General features: G+C 40.1%; 1 non-coding gene across 1 annotated transcript; it reads right to left on the reverse strand.

The window, feature by feature from the left end:
• Nucleotides 1-573: 573 nt before the first annotated feature.
• Nucleotides 574-680, reverse strand: LOC148564186 (small nucleolar RNA R71). Its single transcript, XR_015883908.1, has one exon. It is a non-coding gene; the product is annotated as a small nucleolar RNA R71 (small nucleolar RNA).
• Nucleotides 681-13,578: the final 12,898 nt, after the last annotated feature.

The following is a 13,578-nucleotide window of genomic DNA, read 5'->3' on the forward strand; positions in this document are numbered from 1 at the left end:
AGCGGGGCTTCAACTTCCTTTGATTCTGAACCTGAGAGGACCTCCATTAGATTAAGGAGGGAAGCAAGAGGAAAAAGAGTAGTGGGTGCTGAGGAAGAGGAAGAGTACTTTGAACTAGACATGGAGGAGAATATGGAGAACATTCATGAAGAAGAGGCTCACAACCATGGCAGAGAAGGTCTAGCAAATCATGCTGGGCAAGAGAGAAGAGTTCTAGGCTCCTACATCAACCCAAACCCAGGAAACTATGGGAGTAGCATTCAAAAGCCAACCATACATGCCAACAACTTTGAACTAAAATCACAGCTCATCACCCTTGTTCAGAACAACTGTTCATTCGGAGGAGGCGTCCAAGAAGACCCCAATCAACATCTAACCACCTTCCTGAGGATATGCGATACTGTGAAGTCGAATGATGTTCATCCTGACGCCTATAGACTGCTCTTATTTCCATTCTCACTCAAGGATAAGGCATCTAAATGGCTGGAATCCTTCCCTAAGGAGAGTTTGACAACCTGGAAAGATATGGTGAACAAATTTTTAGCCAGATTTTATCCTCCTCAAAGAATCAACAGGCTGAGAGTTGAGGTTCAAACTTTCAGGCAGCAGGATGGTGAGACTCTATATGAAGCATGGGAGAGGTTTAAGGAACTAACAAGGAGGTGTCCACCAGATATGTTCAATGAATGGGTGCAGCTACACATTTTCTATGAAGGCCTTTCTTATGAATCAAAGAAAGCAGTAGACCACTCATCCGGGGGATCTCTGAACAAGAAGAAGACCATTGAGGAGGCCATAGATGTCATTGAAACTGTAGCAGAGAATGACTACTTCTATGCCTCCGAAAGAGGGAACACTAGAGGAGTGATAGAGCTAAATAATGTAGATGCTCTGCTGGCCCAAAACAAGCTCATTACCAAGCAATTAGCTGACCTCACCAAGAAGATGGAGAGGACCCAAGTAGCAGCAATCACCACTTCATCAACAACCCAAGAGGGATTGAATGCAGAGGTAAAGAGTGAGCAGGAGCAAGCCAACTACATTGGGAATTCACCTAGACAAAATCATGACCCATATTCCAAGACCTACAACCCTGGTTGGAGGAATCACCCAAACTTTGGGTGGGGGAATCAACAAGATCAAAGCCAAGATCAGAGACGTCATAACCCCAACAACAATGCAGCTCACCAACAATTCACACAGAGAACATATCAACACCACCATAACAATACCTCTCCACATCCATATCAAAACCAAAATAACACTCCTCATCCTTCTACCTCTAATCCCAACCTACCATCATCTGATGACAGACTCTCAAGGATTGAGAACCTGCTTGAAGGCATATGCAAAGAGATTCAAGACAACAAGGTGTTCAAGGAGGAAGTGCGAGCAAATTTTAAGAACCAGGGAGACACCATCAAGAGGTTGGAATCTCAAGTGGGGTATCTCTCTGAGCAGATTCCCAAACCTACAGATGGATTCCCAAGTGACATAGAGAAAAATCCGAGAGGTGAAACAAAGAAAGTAAGATGGGAAGATTGCAAAAGGTCACTATAATAAGGAGACTGAGGACAAGCCTAACAAGCCGTCAGAACAACCTGGAGATACCTCAGCAGAGAAGAAGGAAAAATATCACCAAGAACCAAAAATCTCACAACAGGAGCTGCTGAGACTCTATGCACCCTTTCCCCAACTACTCAATGGTGCTATGGAGAAGAGAATATACTCAAGATTTCTTGACTTGTTTGCATCTCTGCATGCAAACATACCATTCATCAAGACCATCCAACAAATGCCTGCATACATCAAGTATATGAAGGAACTGCTTCCCAGGAAAAGCTCACTCAAGGGAGGCCAAACTATAGTGATGAACAAAGAGTGCAGCGCCCTCATTCAACCAGAGTTGCCTAAAAAAAGAAAGGACCCAGGGAGTTTCTACATTCCTTGTGCCATCGGAGAAACCATGTTTGATAAGGGACTCTGCGATTTGGGAGCAAGCATCAACTTAATGCCTCTATCCCTTATGAAGAAGATGCAGATCAATGAGATAATGCCCACAGATGTAGTCATTAGGCTGGCTGATAAAACTTAAAAACAAGCAATAGGAGTGGTGGAAAATGTGTTGGTAAAGGTTGGAAAATACTTCCTCCCAACAGACTTTGTCATATTGGACATGGAAGAGAGTCACACTCACCCAATCATATTGGGAAGACCATTCCTAGCTACAGCCAGAGCACTCATAGATGTAGAGCGAGGGGAGATAATCTTGAGGATCCATGATGAACAACTCAACTTTAATGTCTTCAAACTCTCACAAGAAACAGATCAAGAGAACAAGGAACCAAGGAAGGATCACAGTGAGGTACTGAAGGAAGAAACAAGCACTGAAGCACAACCAGCACATCTGGGAACTCCCTTGATTGATGAACAAGGCAAACAGCAATTGCCACAGCTCAAAGAAAATCAGGAGGAACCAAAACCACCAGAATCATATGAGACCAGTAACCACATTTCCTTAAAGGAGGAGGTCACAAAGAGTAAGACAACATCACAAGGAACAAAGAAGAAGGTACCAAGGAGGTGGAGGAACAAGAAGATCCCTACCGAGGACTTCTCTCCAGGGGATAAAGTGATCTCAGCTTACTTCCCAGATATCCCCCCTGATCTCCCCACTGTACCATCTCAGTTACCTAAGGTCTTCACTATCAACAGAGTTCTCTCCTTGGAACATGTAGAGACCATTGATACAACCACTGGATATAGGTCTATTGCCAGAGGAGAAGACTTGAAGCATTATCAACCTCCCTGATGAAGGAGAAACGTCAAGCTAGTGACGCTAAAGAAGCGCTTTATGGGAGGCAACCCATGTTTTATATGCTTTTAGAAAATAGTGAATAAGTCAATATTCATGAATTCCAACCCAAACTTGACAAACACTTGGTGAAATCCTTATTAGGCAGTATATAGTGAAGAATAAGTTTGGTGTTCAAAGCATGCCGAGAGAGCATGAATGCAAACCAGAGCATGCTAATCTTGGAGCCTTGAACAAAACTTTTTCATCACAGTGCTACAAACTAAGTTTGGTGTCACCCAAGGTGCCACCAATGTGCATATAAGGATACACAGTTAGTTAGTTAGTTGATGTTCATGAATAAACAATCTAGTTCGTTTTCTTTATTATTCTAGCCATAAAGTTTAATTTCTCAATGATATTAATTTTTCTTATTTTATTTTTATAGGAAAAGGGAAAGGAGCATTGAAGGGGATTGATTGGACAATTAAATGAGGAAGGTTCAGACACCACAAGATGAGGGTACTACACACGTGCATCAAGAAAGGATTGGTCGAAGAAGCTGGATGATGCTCTTTGGGCATATAGAACAGCATTCAAAACACCACTTGGAATGTCCCCATATCAACTGGTGTATGGGAAAGCTTGTCATTTACCACTAGAGCTGGAACACAAAGCTCTCTGGGCTATCAAGATACTAAATTTTGACAGCATTGCTGCTGGTGCAAAGAGGATCTTGCAGCTACAAGAGATGGAGGAATTCAGGTCACAAGCCTATGAAAATACCAAGATTTATAAAGAAAAGGCAAAAAGAAGACATGACCTGCATCTTGCACCCAAGAGTTTCGAAAAGGGGCAGCAAGTACTCCTCTACAATTCCAAATTGAGACTGTTCCCAGGAAAACTCAAATCAAGGTGGTTCGAACCTTTTCTTGTCACAAAAGTCTCGCCATATGGACACATCGAAATCATGGATGAAGATTCAGAGAGGACGTTCACTGTGAACGGACAAAGAATCAAACATTATATGGGCAATATGGGGGAAAACCCCAGAGTAAAGCGACGATAAAAGAGCGCTCTGTTGGGAGGCAACCCAACCTCAGGTAGTTTCCTTTTCATCTTTATTTCAATAAAGGTCACAAGTTGTTTCCCCTGTATTGTGAGGAGCTAAGTTTGGTGTTCTACACCAAAACAATCCAAGAGTGAAAGTGTAATTCTAAGTTTGGTGTTCCACCAAAGGATATTAGCTAGAATCACACTCCACTCCCAAAGCACATTGCTAGCTCCAACCAATCAAGGGAAACCACTTAGATGTAGTTAGACTTTAGTTAATAATTGTTTTGTTAATAACAAGATATGAGGTTCTCTACATATATGCAAGGTTTTGTACTGGGCAAGGAACTAAGTTTGGTGTTCACACACCAAATTAAGTTCAGAAGTCACATGCATACATGCAAGCTAACTATTTCTCAAGTGCTTTGGGAACAAGCAACTTCCAATAACTTTGCAGGAATCTTATGAGGAAATGGTGCACCTGCACCCGAGGAAGTAAGGTAGCAAAGACTATGATGATGACAAAAAGAGGGCAACTAGAAACCATCACCCAAAGGTTGTATTGTACTTAATTCCATGTACTTAGAATGATGAAAGTTGGAAGTCCGAATGCACTTTTGATTAATAGTTACTTGTTAGTTGGAACCTTTTTAAATTCTGTCTTTTAAGTTTATCATTGCTTAGGTCTAGGATTGCTAGTCTGAATGTCATTACTGCATCATTTCCTTACTTACTTGTATGCTTGTCCTTGTGAATCAAATGAAAAGAGAATGAGTGTTTTATAAAAGACCAGAGTGGAGTTCATACTATGGAGTAAGTTCCTGAGTTTGTGGTGTGGTCATAAGTTAGCTAAGTTGGTTCAACCACAAGGTCGGAAGACAACTATCTGTCATGAATCATATGCTTGAACACACCCCATGAGACTAGCTAAATAACAAGATCCTAATAAGAAAAAGGGAAAGAACAATCAAAGTTGAAGAATAAAAGAAAAATAGCAAGAAAAGAGGCTAGGCACCAAGGGTTTGAGTCTTGAGGGATGTGTCTGTGGTGTTCTTGTACCAAGGATCTGCTTGGATTACTAAGCTCTCAGGGGTGCTTTATCACCTGGTAACTTGGGTTAACTAACCAGAGATTATCAGCTGAAAGTCCACTATCAAGAGCAATCTTTGCTACAGAACATTTAGTAACCCAAAGAGGTGCTGGACACCAAGACCTCAAGGAAAGAAAATAAACAAACCATGTGCCTGTGGTGTGTATGTATGGGGGAGAGACTTGAGGAAGTAAGTCCTTAGGGGTACTTCAACACCTAGTACCTTGAACCAACTGGTTCGGAAGTGTTGGCTGAAAGCTTATTCTAAAGAGTTGCCCCCTTACAGAGCACTTAGCCTAAGAACACAAATAAGCCCTGAAATGACAACAAAAGGATCAATGAATAAAAGTCTCATGGGATGCAATCAAGTGAGTCTTCTAGAACATGATAAAGGTCTGAAAGCCAGTGAAGGAATGAACCTAAGTTGCTATGCATGAAACCACCATAAAACCAGGAACATGACTTCCACAAGAATGAATCATTTCTCTTGGCATTCCATTCATCATTCTCTTGTTCCAGTATTTGCTTAGGGACAAGCAAGCTTTAAGTTTGGTGTTGTGATGCCAGGGCATTTTGGCCAGTTTCACTGACCTTTTCTTTACTGTTTTTAAGGTAGTTTCATGCATTTTCTTAGAAAATAAGCTAGTTTTGGGTAGATATTCACTTACATCTTGATTCAAGCATACATTGTGCACAAATTGGATGATGCATGACTCATGACTTGGACTAGAACTTTGATGCACTTTGTTGCTTGATTTCAGGACAAAGGAAGCAAAGAAGAACCACGTTAGCAGTCACGTTAGTCCCACTAACGTGACCTCTAACGTGGAATGGGTGCTAACTTGCAAAGTTAATGAGAAAGGTAATCGCCAATAACGTCCTCGAAGCCATCATAAGCCCACGTTAAGAGTCACGTTAACTAAGTTAACGTGAACTCTAACATGGAAGAAGACAACAAGGCCAACGTTAGTGACACTCTCCTTTGTCACTAACGTGGATAAAGAGATGATGAGCCAATGTTAGTGACACTCACCTTTGTCACTAATGTTGGAGATGGCTAGCATGACTACGTTAGAAGCCACGTTAACTTAGTTAACGTGGACTCTAACGTGGGAAAGAGGGGCACATTGGAACGTTAGTGACAAAGGTAAGTGTCACTAACGTTCTCGAAGGATTGGCATTACTACGTTAGAAGCCATGTTAACCTAGTTAATGTGGACTCTAACGTAGGGACAAAAGAGGACTCTCCATGTTATTGGGAAAGGTAAGTCCCAATAACGTGTGCGAAGGACCAAGAGGCAAAGTTCATGGTCACGTTAGTGCCACTAACGTTGAAGTTAACGTGATCTTATTTGGGTTAGGAACATTAGTGAAAAAGCTGATTGTCACTAACGTTCTCGAACCCACACTTTCACTTAACGTTGACACCACTAACGTCCTGAGCCAAAGTCTTTGCCTACTTCACCTTTTCTCTCTGCAAGCAAAGCTAAGCCCCCATTCCATGTTAGTGATCACGTTAGTTAGACTAATGTGGCTGCTAACGTGGTTCTTCCTTGCTTCCTTTGTCCTGAAATCAAGCAATAAAGTGCATCAAAGTTCTAATCCAAATAATGAGGCATGCATCCTCTAATTTGTCATATAATTCATGCAAAATTCTCATGAAATCATGTAAAATGCACAATGTATGCTTGAATCAAGATGTAAGTGAATATCTACCCAAAACTAGCTTATTTTCTAAGAAAATGCATGAAACTACCTTAAAAACAGTAAAGAAAAGGTCAGTAAAACTGGCCAAAATGCCCTGGCATCAAAACATCAACTCAAACTCATGGCATCATCAAGCTCCAAGACGCAAAAGAGGAAGGAACCAGTGGAGAGCATTCCTTTCGATGAGAAGAGATTCAAAACTGCATTCCATGAACTCAAATTTGAACGGATAAAGCTTAAGAAGATACTGCCTGAGTTAACGTTCCAAATTGACGAGGATGAGTGCCCACAGATTCGAGAGAAGATTGAACAAAGGGGTTGGCAAAGGCTTACGAACCCGGAGGGGAAGATAAATGCAAACCTCATCAAAGAGTTCTATGCAAACGTGGTCAGAGAAGACAAAACCAAGGCCCCCACCTTCAAAAGTTACGTAAGAGGGAGAGAGGTGGACTTCAGCCTAAATGCTATAACAAGAACTCTTCAGCTGAAATCACCACATTTTGATGAGCTTAGTTATCATGCAAGGATAAGTAAGAGCCCTGACAATGATGAACTCGAAGAAATAGTGACTGACATATGTGTCATAGGAGCTGACTGGGAAAGGTATGCGGATAAGAGACCCCGGTTCATCAAGAGGGGAGACCTTAGCCCGGAAGCCAAGGGATGGTTTGAACTCGTGAGGAGGTCTATCCTCCTAGTTGCAAATAATTTAGAAGTCAATATTAATCGAGCGACTATGGTACATTGCCTAGTACAGGGTGGAGAAATCAATGTGCATGAACTCATAGCTGAGGGGATTCAAGAGTCAGCTGAGAAGGTTGATTCGGGTGCCAGGCTTTGGTACCCCAGCACCATTCTCAGATTGTGTACAAAGGCCAAGGTAGTCTTCGAGGATAGCAATCCAAACTGGGTGAACCCTGGGAGGCTAGTTACACTTTAACGTCTGATCTATACTACACCCGCCCAACAACAAAGAAGACCTCAAATAGAAAAGCGAAAACCAAAAGAAGGAGCCCACCACGAAGAATCTCATCAGGAAGAACACCAACAAAGAGAATATTATGACCCAACCAACATAAACCTGAATCACATTCATGGAGCCATTAAGGAACTAGCAAGGAGTTATATGGAGGGACAAGAACAACAACTGCATGTTCAAGCTCAAAGGATGGATCGTCAAGAAGAACTCCTTTCTAATTGGATGAATCAACAAGGGGAGTGGCAGAAACAGCAAATGGAACATTATTCCCAGCTCACTCAAGCCATCAATCAAGTGTCTGAAAGGCAAGAGCGTCAAGATAAGCGCCTTCAAGAACTCAACCAATGCCAGCTAGCTCAGACGAAGGCATTCAATGAGTTCAGTGTACTTAATGAAAGATGGCAACTACATAGGGAGGAGTTCAACATAAACACTCAAGCCAAGTTGAACTACATGTCTAGTCATATGCATAATCTACACTATGCCATCCCTACATATGATGAGGTTCAAAAAGATTTTTTGGAACAAGAAGAAAGGAAGGTGAAACAGCAGAAGGAAACACTGAAAAAGAAGATGGAAGATGCTGGTTTTTGGAAGAAGTTGATAGGAAAAGGTAAGGGAAGTGGGAGTACAAGCACTCAAGAGAAACACAAAGAGGACAAGCAAGAGGAAGAGCATGGGCAACCCCATGAGTAAAAGGTGGTGGAGTTCCCTCTTTGTTCCATCTTTTTCAAGCTTTAAATAAGGAAAATCATGTATGAAATAAAACATGTTCCATGATAGTTTAGGATTTTCAATTCTGTTTTTAGTATTCTACTTGCCTAGGTCTATGACTACTAGTCAAGTTGCCTGTTTTCAATTCCATCCTGCTTATTGTGTTGCTTGTCTCCTTTTGAATCAAATAAAAAGAGAATGATTGTTATCAAAGACCAGAGTGGAGTTCATATTGTGGAGTAAGTTCCTTAGTGTGTGATGTGGTAATAAGTTAGCTAAGTTGATTCACCAACAAGGGTGGGAAGACAACTATCTGTCCTGAATCATATGCTTGAAACACACCCCATGAGACTAGCTAAAAAACAAGATCCTAATAAGAAAAAGGGGAAAAGAACAATAAGAGTTGAAAAAGAAAGAAAAGTTAATAAAGAATAAGGCTAGGCACCAAGGGTTTGAAACTTGAGAGATGTGTCCGTGGTGCTCCTGTACCAAGGATCTGCTTGGATGAATAAGTTCGTAGGAGTGCTTCATCACTTGGTAACTTGGGTTAACTAACCCGGGATTATCAACTGAAAATCCACTATCAAGAGCAACCTTGCTACAAAACATTTAGTAACCCAAAGAGGTGCTGGACACCAAGGTCTCAAGAAAGGAAATAACAAACCATGTGCCTGTGGTGTATATGTATGGGGGAAAGAGACTTGAGGGAATAAGTCCTTAGGGGTGTCTTAAAACCTAGCACCTTGAACCAACTGGTTCGTGAGTGCTGGCTGAAAGCTTATCTTAAAGAGTCGCCCGCTCACAGAGCACTTAGCCTAAGAACACATATAAGCCCTGAAAACAATAAAAAGATGAATGAATAAGAGTCTCATAGGGTGCAATCAAGTGAGTATTCCAGGACATGATAATGGTCTGAAAGCCAGTGAAGGAATGAACCTAAGTTGTTATGCATGAAACCACCATAAAACCAAGGGTTTGACCTCCACAATAATGACTCATTCCTCTTTGCATTCCATTCATCATTCTCTTGTTACAGTACTTGCTTAGGGACAAGTAAGCTTTAAGTTTGGTGTTGTGATGCCAGGGCATTTTGGCCAATTTCACTAACCTTTTCTTTACTGTTTTAGGGTAGTTTCATGCATTTTCTTAGGAAATAAGCAAGTTTTGGGTAGAATTTCACTTACATCTTGATTTAAGCATACATTGAGCACTTTACATGATTTCATGAGAATTTTGCATGAATTAGATGACAAATTGGATGATGCATGTCTCATGATGTGGATTAGAACTTTGATGCACTGGATTGCTTGATTTCAGGACAAAGGAGGCAAGAAAGAGCCACGTTAGTCTAACTAACGTGACCACCAACGTGGAATGGGAGCTAGCTTGCAATGTTAATGAGAAAAGTAATCGCCAATAACGTCCTCGAAGCCATCATAGCCCACGTTAAGAGTCACGTTAACTAAGTTAACGTGAACTCTAACGTGGAAGAAAGAAAGTGGAGCCAACGTTAGTGACACTCACATTTGTCACTAACGTTGGACCAAGCTCATAAGTGGCCACGTTAAGAGCCATGTTAACTCAGTTAACGTGGACTCTAACGTTGGGAAGCAAAAGAGAAGCCAACGTTAGTGACACTCACCTTTATCACTAACGTTGGCCAAGCTACAATGAGCCACGTTAGTTGCCACGTTAACTAAGTTAACATGGAAGCTAACATGGAGAAAGCAAGTGATCGCCAACGTTAGTGACACTTACCTATGTCACTAACGTTGGAATGAGCCATAATGAGCCACTATGAGCCACGTTAACTCCCACGTTAACTTAGTTAACGTGGAAGCTAACGTTGAGGATATGATGATGAGCCAACGTTTGTGACACTCACCTTTGTCATTAACGTTGGAGATGGCTATCATTACCATGTTAGAAGCCACTTTAACTTAGTTAACGTGGACTCTAACATGGGAAGTAGGGGCACCTTGGAACGTTAGTGATGGGAAGCAGAAGCTGGTGAATTAAAAATTTATTAAAATGGTTACGTTGCAAGTATAGTTCTTAACTCACCGAGAATCTGCTTATCAATTTAGAAATATGTCACAGAGAGTTTAAATTAAAATTACTGGGAGTTTTAAGTCCCAGATCGTCTCCCAACGAGTTGCAGAAAAGTGTGCTGTTTTATTAATCGGATGTTCCAAGAAGTTGAGGTAAGTAAATTGGAATTTAAATTGAGGATTTTTAAATAATATAAATAAAAGCCTTGATTGGGAATTGATTGGTTAGAATCTCTATCATTGATGGTGTGATTGTAAGATTAATTTGTAATTAATGGTTGTTCTGTTTGGTTATCCTTTACTAGGTAAGGGAAAGTCAAACAAGTAGGAATGCCAGATCTGTTCACAAGTTGCAACCCACTTAGTTCAAAGGGATTGGCGTCGGTGACAGGATAGCAATCCAACATTTAACCCAATTACATATTTTCTTTCAATCCTTCCAACTCAAGAGTTCCTTTTAATCAACTCCCCATCAAGTAAGGAAACTACTCACGCATTGTAAATAAAGAATCCATAGCGCATGAAAGGAAATTAAAAGAAGACATGATTATTGGAATTGAAATTGAATTAAAAAGAAATAATCCTTGCATTAAATAATCATAAAGTATCTGAATGACAAAATTGAACATAACAAAGAACATGGAAGAATAGAACCAAGTTAAGAGAACAAACTAGAATGATGAAGTCTTGATGAGGAAATAACTCTTCTCACTCTTCCAATGCTAAGACCAATTGAAAATTAAAATTCTAAAAACTAGAGAGAAAAACCTAAAAGAGTGAAAAACTAGATCTAAAACTACTGAATGAATGTCTCTCTTGTTTCTGCATATTCTCTGACTCTAGTCTGCTATTCCGGGCCGAAAATTGGGCCGAAATAAGGTCCAAAATCGCCCCCATCAAATTCTGCAGATTATGCAGATCGCGCATGTCACGCGATCGCGTCGTCCATGCGGACGCGTCGCTTGCGCTTTTTTTCCTCTCCACGCGTTCGCGTCGTCCACGCTACCGTGTCGCTTGCGCTTTCCAATCCGCGCGGTCGCGCAAGCCATGCGGGCGCGTCACTGCGAATTGCGCTCCTTCGCGCGGTCGCGTGAGCCATGCGACCGCGTCACTTCTCGTTGTTTATCTCCTCAAATTCTTGTGTTCCTTCCATTTTTACTAGCTTCCTTTCCAATCTCCAACTCATTCATGCCCTATAAAGTCTGAAACACTTAACACACAGATCACGGCGTCGAATGGAATAAAGGAGAATTAAAAATAAATAATTAAAGTCTCTAGGAAGCAATTTTCAAACATGTACTGAATTTAGGAAGGAAATCTAAATGCATGCTAAATTGATGAATAAGTGGGTAAGGATCATGACAAAACCACACAATTAAACACAATATAAACTATAAAATAGTGGTTTATCAACCTCCCCACACTTAAACATTAGCATGTCCTCATGCTAAATTGAAGGACACAAGGAAATAAGTATGAACATGTAGAAACTCATGGAATGCAATGCAACCCTACATATATAAATAAATGCAACTATATGATTATTGTCCACTTGATTAAAAGTAAATAAGCCCTTCAAAACAGTTACAAATCAAATTCCACTAATTCTCTCATTATACAATAAAACCGATAAAAGTGCAAGAAGATAGCTTATGAAAGTAGGAAACATGAAAATTCAAGCATTGAACCCTCACTGATAATGTATGTACGCTCTAATCTCTAGTGTATAGGGTAATCACTCTATTCTTCTCTAGTCATGTTTTCTAACTTTTATTTTTCTCCTAACCAATCAACAACAGTTAATATACCAATACAAACATCATGAGGTCTTTTCAAGGTTGTAATGGGGCCAAGGTGCAGGTAAGGATATACATATGGCTAAGTGAGCTTTATAAATTGAATCTTTAATTGACCTAAGCTCTCAGCTAATATACATATATTCTATATACTTTTAAATTCGTGCCTAGCTACCCATAATTCTCTTTTTCAACCCATACTCATGTTTCAACTTTGTATTTTAATTCTATCATATGTGCATTAATCTTTGAATGCTGAATTTAACATTGGGGTAATTTTGTCCCCTTATTTATTTGTTTTTTTTTTATTGAATACATAAAGCTTATCAACGCACATAGATTTTTCATTCTTATATTTTCACATGAGTAGGTATCCAAATTCCCTTTAAATTTTCATGACATATTCCCTCAACAACTTTTGTTCCCACAATTTCCCATGCTTAACTAGCACACACAATTCTATCTTAAGCTAACCAAAGATTCAATTTGGGATATGCAATTGTTTTTTCGGCTTAAGGTTAGTAATATGGTAAAATATCGAACAAATGGGAATTAAAGGCTCAAAGTGGTTAACAAAGGTAATTGAGAAGGGTAGGCTTGATTTGGATAAGTGAGTTTAAACAAATAATGGCCTCAATCATGTGCAAGCATGTAAATATAATAAATATTGGACATATAAGATAAAATAAAATATAGATTACAATCATAGAGAAGTAAACACACAAGAATAAAATGATTATGGTTAAATAATGTAACCATACATAAAGGCTTAAATCTTTCACAGGTTGTGTGTTCTTTAGCTCAAACATCATGTTCCAAATACAACTCAAGCAGATTTATCATAAAAATTTTGAAAAATTAGTGAAATTTTGTTCCAAAGATAGATTTTTAAAAGAAACTTATTGTCTTTTCAATCAAGTAGAACATGCATGCAACTATTCTAACCTATGCAATTTATTCTATTCTATAAAAGAAAGAAAATCTAACTAAAATATCCTAATTATTGGTGCCAAAGAAGAGAATTTACCTCCGGAAGTCAGGTACTAACCGACCTCCCCACGCTTAAGGCTTTCCACCGTCCTCGGTGCCATCTGTCAGAAACAGGGGTGGGCTGGTAGCAGTATCTCCACATTCGGGACCATCATGGCTCCTGGTGCTGGTAAAAGAAGTGGAGTCCGGAGTGTCTGAGTCCTTGAATTTGCCCATGATCAGCTCCTTGAGGTATGTGAATCGGCGCTTGTTACGACGCTCTCTCATCTTAGCTTTCTGTTCATGCCGATCCAACTGTTCAAGTATCTGCTGGAGCAATTTCTTAGTGGTGGATGCTTGTGGTGTTGAAGAAGGAATATCTTCAACTGGCTCAGTAGGCTGGCATGTAGTGGCTACTGAAAGTC

The sequence above is a fragment of the Arachis ipaensis genome, chromosome B5 (assembly GCF_059453495.1).
Source record: "Arachis ipaensis isolate K30076 ecotype BB chromosome B5, ASM5945349v1, whole genome shotgun sequence".
Lineage (NCBI taxonomy): Eukaryota > Viridiplantae > Streptophyta > Magnoliopsida > Fabales > Fabaceae > Arachis > Arachis ipaensis.